The sequence below is a fragment of the Citrus clementina genome, unplaced genomic scaffold (assembly GCF_000493195.1).
Source record: "Citrus clementina cultivar Clemenules unplaced genomic scaffold, Citrus_clementina_v1.0 scaffold_608, whole genome shotgun sequence".
Lineage (NCBI taxonomy): Eukaryota > Viridiplantae > Streptophyta > Magnoliopsida > Sapindales > Rutaceae > Citrus > Citrus x clementina.
Genome location: NW_006262133.1, coordinates 192 through 7149, shown reverse-complemented (window position 1 = coordinate 7149; position 6958 = coordinate 192). Strand labels below are relative to the sequence as shown.

General features: G+C 43.6%; 1 pseudogene; it reads right to left on the bottom strand.

Moving 5' to 3' along the window:
* Positions 1 to 14: 14 nt before the first annotated feature.
* LOC112097169 lies at positions 15 to 6756 on the bottom strand (annotated as a pseudogene).
* Positions 6757 to 6958: the final 202 nt, after the last annotated feature.

Below are 6958 nucleotides of genomic sequence, written 5' to 3'. Positions count from 1 at the left end.
ATTCTTCTTCTAATATATTTTACAGCTTCTTTTAGTTTTCTCCCCAGTGCAAACTCCAGAGGAGGTGGAACAGCATTTCCAATCTGCCGATGCTTGTGTTGGATGTCACCAACAAATTTATAGCTATCGGAGAAACCCTGCTGGAATCAAGAGAGCAGGGTAACATGACAGCAGAAACAGTTGGCAAAATTTATCTTGTTTGATTCAGTAATTAGCTTGTCAAGTTAAAAGTGTCACCGGTGCTGCATGAAAATTATTTTTGGTCATTCTGGTTTTTCAGCATTCCTACTAACTGCAGGATATTTACATATATAGCCAAAAAGACTTGTGATCGAGCACACTCACGAACTGTGATTATTCTATCCTGATCTGGGTGAAAGCACGTTCCGACCATACCCATCGGATGAGGATCAGTAACGGAGGTTGGAAAGTTTCCTTTCCAGTCCAACCTTCCGAACAGACCCTTCCATTGATTATGCTTTTCAGCTGTATTGGGTAAGCACCAGGGTATTAAATCTACAAACTGTCCGTTAGACAATCGAACCTGGAGGGGGAATTTGAAAAGGAAAATGTTTAAAACCAAAGCAATTATGAAATGATAATTTCAGTTGGATCTAAAAGAAAAACTATACACCTTCTCACTAGGAAGAACACGCCAATCGGAACCAGGCTGTTTTGGGATCTTTTGACACCTAATAAGGTTCAGCTCACTCATTGCCTTTGATATATGATCGTTTAAGACCAGCATATCTCCTCTGATTTTCTTTTGAAACCCTGACACTAGTTCACTTTTATACTGCACGGTAGGAAAATACAAGAAACAAGACCTTTGGTAGAAGGAACAACAATAAAGATAAAATGAGCATCACAGACAGGTGAAGAAAATCCCACTTCCATGGTTGTTACAGAAGCCCCATTGCCAACAGTTGGGAGGTCTCCAATTGTATCTCTAACTGTTATTGCACGAAAAGGAGCACCATTTGCGGTGCTTCGAACAGCAGCATAATGGGAATTTCTAGCTAACTTGACCTTTAGCTCAGGGCCAGTGAACACATGCATTGGCTCAGGCCATTCTGGAAGGGTTTCCTCAGGTGATGCTTCCCATATGAATGCACGTTTACGAGACTGAGACATGCCATATGCTCCTGCTTGCAGGACACCAAATCTCACCTACAACAACAAATTAGATGAATAATTTGTATAAGCTACATGATACTTTCACAATTTTCAGATTAAATTGACAAATGAAATGGAGAAACAAATTCAGGGAATTTTGATAGGTACCCCTCTATAAAGTTATGAGTGAGTAAATCAAAAATGGTATCTACAAAATATATTAAGATCTCATTTTTTATATATTTTTTATACAAATTTTTTTTTTCTCAAAGCAGTGCATGGCAGTCTTTCTTGAATCTGACTTTTCAAACACAAACTCTACAAAATATATTGAAGGCAAATGATCTGAATCTGCAGTTTCAACCACCAACATTAACCACATTGCCACAAACAATGGCACGTTTGTAAAGAGACTCACTGAAACATGTTTTTCTTATTAACTCCCCATCCCATTTGGTAGCCTTCGAAGAGCAAGGTGGCTTAACACTTATCGCAGATAAACAAAATTTCTCCATATTCTTATCAGCTTGCATCTGTTCCACTCTAATGTCTTCAGGATCTTCCTCACTATTTTCTCCATGTTCTTCATCGAGTTCTTCATCCGCTTTCGCTTCACGGATATATGCCTCCTTTGAATCTTCAGGCAAATAATTTGAGTAAAACTCTTCCCAAATCCTCTTTATGAATCTCGTGGTTGTTGCTTGCATTACCTTGTTTTTTGATGCTCTCAGATTTGAATTTATTTCCTTCTTCAGCACCACCTTTTTTTTCACCAAAGACCTGGTGTGGCGTCTTTCCTCCATTTTTTCAAAAAGACCAGACACAAATGCACACTTGCTGATCCTTTTATTAGGAAGCTCTGCAAATTGTTGGAGTATGATATGTCCATGAACCACCACATACCTTTCAAATTCTGTGGGATTGGAAGAATATAAGCAGGATTAATCTTACTGAACTTGGACACTTTTTTGATTACATCTGCAAACGAGAGTCGAGATGCTCGACTCTGATTGTTCAACATTGTAATGATGGCAATAGCAAGCCTCGCAGTTTTTGGAACTGGTTTGTACCACGCTGCATACTGCTTTGATGGCCTTCCAAGCCTATACCTAAAAAAAAAATCGGAAATCTGATAAGAACTAACACTGACAGAAGATAAGAGTACAAAAAGGCAAGCTTAATGTTACGGTCCGCCCAAATCGCTAGCCCAATTACCCATAATTTCAGGCTAGAGAGCCAACACAAAGCCAAGAGTGCTAGCTTGGCCCAATTCCAGAAACTTCTAGGCAATTCTTGCACAAATGAGCTTGTAAATATTCTAGAATACTCCATACTTTTCCAGCACATGTAAATATCTAGAATTCTAGGCACATTGTAGAATTCTCTAGAATCTCTAGAGCTTGGCAAGCCTCCCCTATAAATATGGGATGGCATTAGGCATTTGCATCCAACAAACACTACAACAAGCAACTCAAGCATTGTAATCTCTTTTGTGCAATACAAGTTTCTTCTTTGGCTTAATTGCTCTCTTCTCTAGTCCGAGAAGTTCTAGGTTTACTTAGCAACATTCGGCAAAGTTGTCTAAGTGCCGCACGGGTTAGCTGCGCAAAACACTCATCCCTTGACAAGTGGTATCAGAGCCAAGGTTTGCACGCACGCAAGTTAGCTCACAAAGCAATGGCCAACCCTTCGAACGTAGCACAAGAGGGTGTTGTTGGTGTGGATGTTCCACCGGAACCAAGCCGCGGCCGTGAGGGAGAACGCGCCCAAGGCAAGACTCGCGGCAAGTCCAAAGCCCTATCCGTGGATGCATTGGAGCCTCGTGTGGGTACTCTCGAAATCGCATTGTCCGCCGCTCAAGAAAGCCTCGAGGGATTGGAGGAATGAGTGGACGGTCTCGAGGGAGAATACGCCGAATTCACGGTGGCAACCAAAGCTCTCATCCAAGAGCAAGCGAACACTCTCCAAGGTGAGTTTCGTTCTTTCCATGATGAGTTGCTCAAACTTCGTAGTTTTGTTCAGGACGAACTACGCGCTGTCCGTGCGGAAGTGGATGAAGTCTGCTCGGATTGGGCATGGCACAAGCGCACACTCTCCGCAAGTCCAGCTTCCGCAAACTCGAGTGATGCGCGCCGCATTGACGTGCCAAAGCCCGACACTTATGATGGCACACGCAATGCCACAATCGTGGACAACTTCCTATTTGGGCTTGATCAATACTTCGATGCCATGGGTGTTCGAGACGAGGCATCGAAAGTGGGCACTGCACCCACCTATCTTAGAGGCGCTGCACAACTATGGTGGCGTCGCAAGCATGGCGAGATGGGCAAGGGCATTTGCACCATCGACACTTGGGCCGACTTCAAGCAAGAACTCCGAAAGCAGTTCGCCCCAAGCAATGTGGAGAAGGAAGCGCGAGCGCGCTTACGTCGCCTCAAGCAATCGGGTAGCATTCGGGACTACATCAACGAGTTCACTACCCTTATGTTGGAGATAAGCGACATGTCCGACAAGGATTCACTCTTCTACTTCCAAGATGGCCTCAAGGATTGGGTCAAGACCGAGCTTGATAGGCGTGGTGTTCAAACACTTGACGATGCCATTGCCGTTGCGGAGTCACTCACCGAATACTCCGCTCGGCTCAAGGACAAAAGGTCTAGCTACGACCAAGGTGGGGGAGAGAGCCATGAGGACAACGACCGCAATTGCAAGGAATGGAGCAAGAAAAAGCCTCCAAGCGGCAAGGGCGGGCAAAGTAAGTCCGAGAAGCCACCCAAACCTCGAAGCCCATGCTTCATTTGCAATGGCCCTCATTGGGTGCGCGACTGCCCGGAGAGAAAGTCGCTGAACGCCGTCGTGGCACAACTGAAGGGCCAACACACACCAACTGCGGAGGAACCTCAACACAACTTGGGTTCGCTCCAACGCCTTAGCACACTCGTGAGCCAACTGCCAGCACCTACAAGGAAAGGGCTCATGTTCGTAAGTGTGCTCATCAATGGCCTAACAGTTCGTGCACTCCTTGACACAGGAGCAATGCACAACTTCATCTCCGAAGAAGAGGCTAAATGTCTAGGCCTCAAGGTAACGCAACACGGAGGCACCATCAAGGCTGTAAACTCACCCGCCAAGCCATTTGCGGGAACTACACGAGGCGTACACATTATGCTTGGGACATGGAATGGGAAGCTCGACTTCTCAATTGTGCCGATGGATGACTTCGCAATGATCCTTGGCATGGAATTCTTCGACAAGGTACATGCCTTTCCACTCCCCGCAACGAACTCCCTTAGCATCTTCGATGGGAGTAAGGCATGCGTGGTACCGGTCGAGCGCGCACAACCCGCAGAAAAGGCGCTCTCGGTCATGCAATGCAAACGAGGATTCAAGAAGAATCCGAACCACTTGGTCTCCATTCGGCAACACCACAAGGGAGAGGATTCTGAAAGCCCTCCAAGCCAAGTCCCACAACAGGCACGAGTCGTCCATGACAAAGGCAAGGACGTTATGCCTCTGAAGCTCCCACCGAGACGAGTGGCTGAGCAACGCACAAAGCCATCCAAGTATAAGGGGTTGAGGAAAAACAAAAGGAAACGCCGCAACACCAACCGAAAGAAGGAAACGACCACATGCGGAGCAAGTGGCGGAACCTCCCCAAGAGAGAAGCACAAGAAGACTAACGGCAAATCGCGGAACAAGTCCCTCAAGGAGCAAGGACGAGATCGCGACGAGGACGCCGCGAGCTTAGGTGGGGGAGGATGTTACGGTCCGCCCAAATCGCTAGCCCAATTACCCATAATTTCAGGCTAGAGAGCCAACACAAAGCCAAGAGTGCTAGCTTGGCCCAATTCCAGAAACTTCTAGGCAATTCTTGCACAAATGAGCTTGTAAATATTCTAGAATACTCCATACTTTTCCAGCACATGTAAATATCTAGAATTCTAGGCACATTGTAGAATTCTCTAGAATCTCTAGAGCTTGGCAAGCCTCCCCTATAAATATGGGATGGCATTAGGCATTTGCATCCAACAAACACTACAACAAGCAACTCAAGCATTGTAATCTCTTTTGTGTAATACAAGTTTCTTCTTTGGCTCAATTGCTCTCTTCTCTAGTCCGAGAAGTTCTAGGTTTACTTAGCAACATTCGGCAAAGTTGTCTAAGTGCCGCACGGGTTAGCTGCGCAAAACACTCATCCCGTGACATTAAGCACTAGTACCACCACCAAACCTCTTGATAGTATACCCATATAGATGCATACCAGGAAATATCTGTCCGAACTGATATGGAAAGGAACGAGTATCCAAATTCGATCATCCATTCCTGTATTGCACTCAAATATATTGGTATTCCCCCAATATTCTCTGCCACAGATGAAGACTGATCAAAATTAGCATCAACACATAATCCACTTGAATCACCAGTTGTCATAATCCCGGACCCAAAGATGGTAATATCATTATCATCACATGGTTTCATTGGGAGGAACTCCAAAGAAATCAACCGCGAATCTGAGTTGTAAAGTGACCAATTGTGAAGCATTCTTCGAGAAAGCTCATCAGGATTAATTGCATCAAAGATTAAATACTCATCATTTTGCTCCTCACTGGGCTTGTAATATGCAGGCAGAGGATAGTCATCAACAATTTCATCTTCATTGATTTTACTGCAGAACTTGCTTGATGAAGCAACTCTCCTCTGAGTTTTATTATGTTTCGTTGATTGCCAATTCTCCTCTTCCTGCAACAGCCTTGCCAATTTCATATCTTTATCTTCTTCACCTCCAGAAGCAGATGAACTAGACTGATTGTTTTGCTCTTCTTCTTCACTGCTGGATGCACTGGTTTCCAGGTAATTAAACTCCCTTGCTTCCTAGTTTCATCCAGCAGTGCAAGGAGCACAGGCAAGTTCTCAAAGATCTGATCATTTTTTTTTGGATGTCTCATCTAAACCGATGAGTTGATTGTATATGAATTCAACCTGTGAGATTATAAATTCCCTCATAGATGTCCTGTGAGGAAAATTCTTGCTATCACTCATGGAACGAACAACTCCTGCAAGCAATTCATCGACAGTCTGATCAGGGTTCCCTCCACAAGAACTTGAAAGTTTTTTATAGACCTCCACAGAGGCACGAGCCTTTTCATAGAAAAGGTTATATAGTATTTTATAACTATTAGCAGGTTTAACACAATCATAGTCTGCAGTGACAGTTGAAATCCAAAATACCGGTGAGCCTTCCTCATATCCAGATATTGCCCAAGATTCAACTCGTCCGAAATCTTCACATCTAACAACATTTTTCAAGAGGCAATATAAGACCTGAAACGAACAAGTTTCCAACTTCCAACATTTCAACAGACTTTAGGTTTCCACAAGCATCATGAAAGGCAATTCTGTTAGCCTTCGATTTGGTCTAACGTCATCCTTTCTAGCGGTCAAGCTTATTGCATCCTCTTCATTTTCTGCAACAACTTCTTCCCTTGTGCTTTCCACAAAAGATGCACTTCCAGAGAAGGAAAGAGATTTATCCATGATATCCATACATGCAGCAGCTCTCTTTGGCATTTTCCAAGAATTGGATGCTTTTTCACTATTTTCATGTCTACTTCTCTTTTCTTCTTTCATAAAAATACTCATAAACTTTACTCAAATTATCAAAAAAAAAAAAGAAAAAAATCATATAGTTAATTTTTCTTCTTCTTTACTCCATTATTCAATGGGAGTATAATAAATTAGGAAAAAGGAGAAATTAAGAAGAAAATTAGGGTGATTATTGCAATGAGAAGAACTCAGGCAAGTGCTTATTTCAGATACATGCGTGGCATTCATTAATTTGACC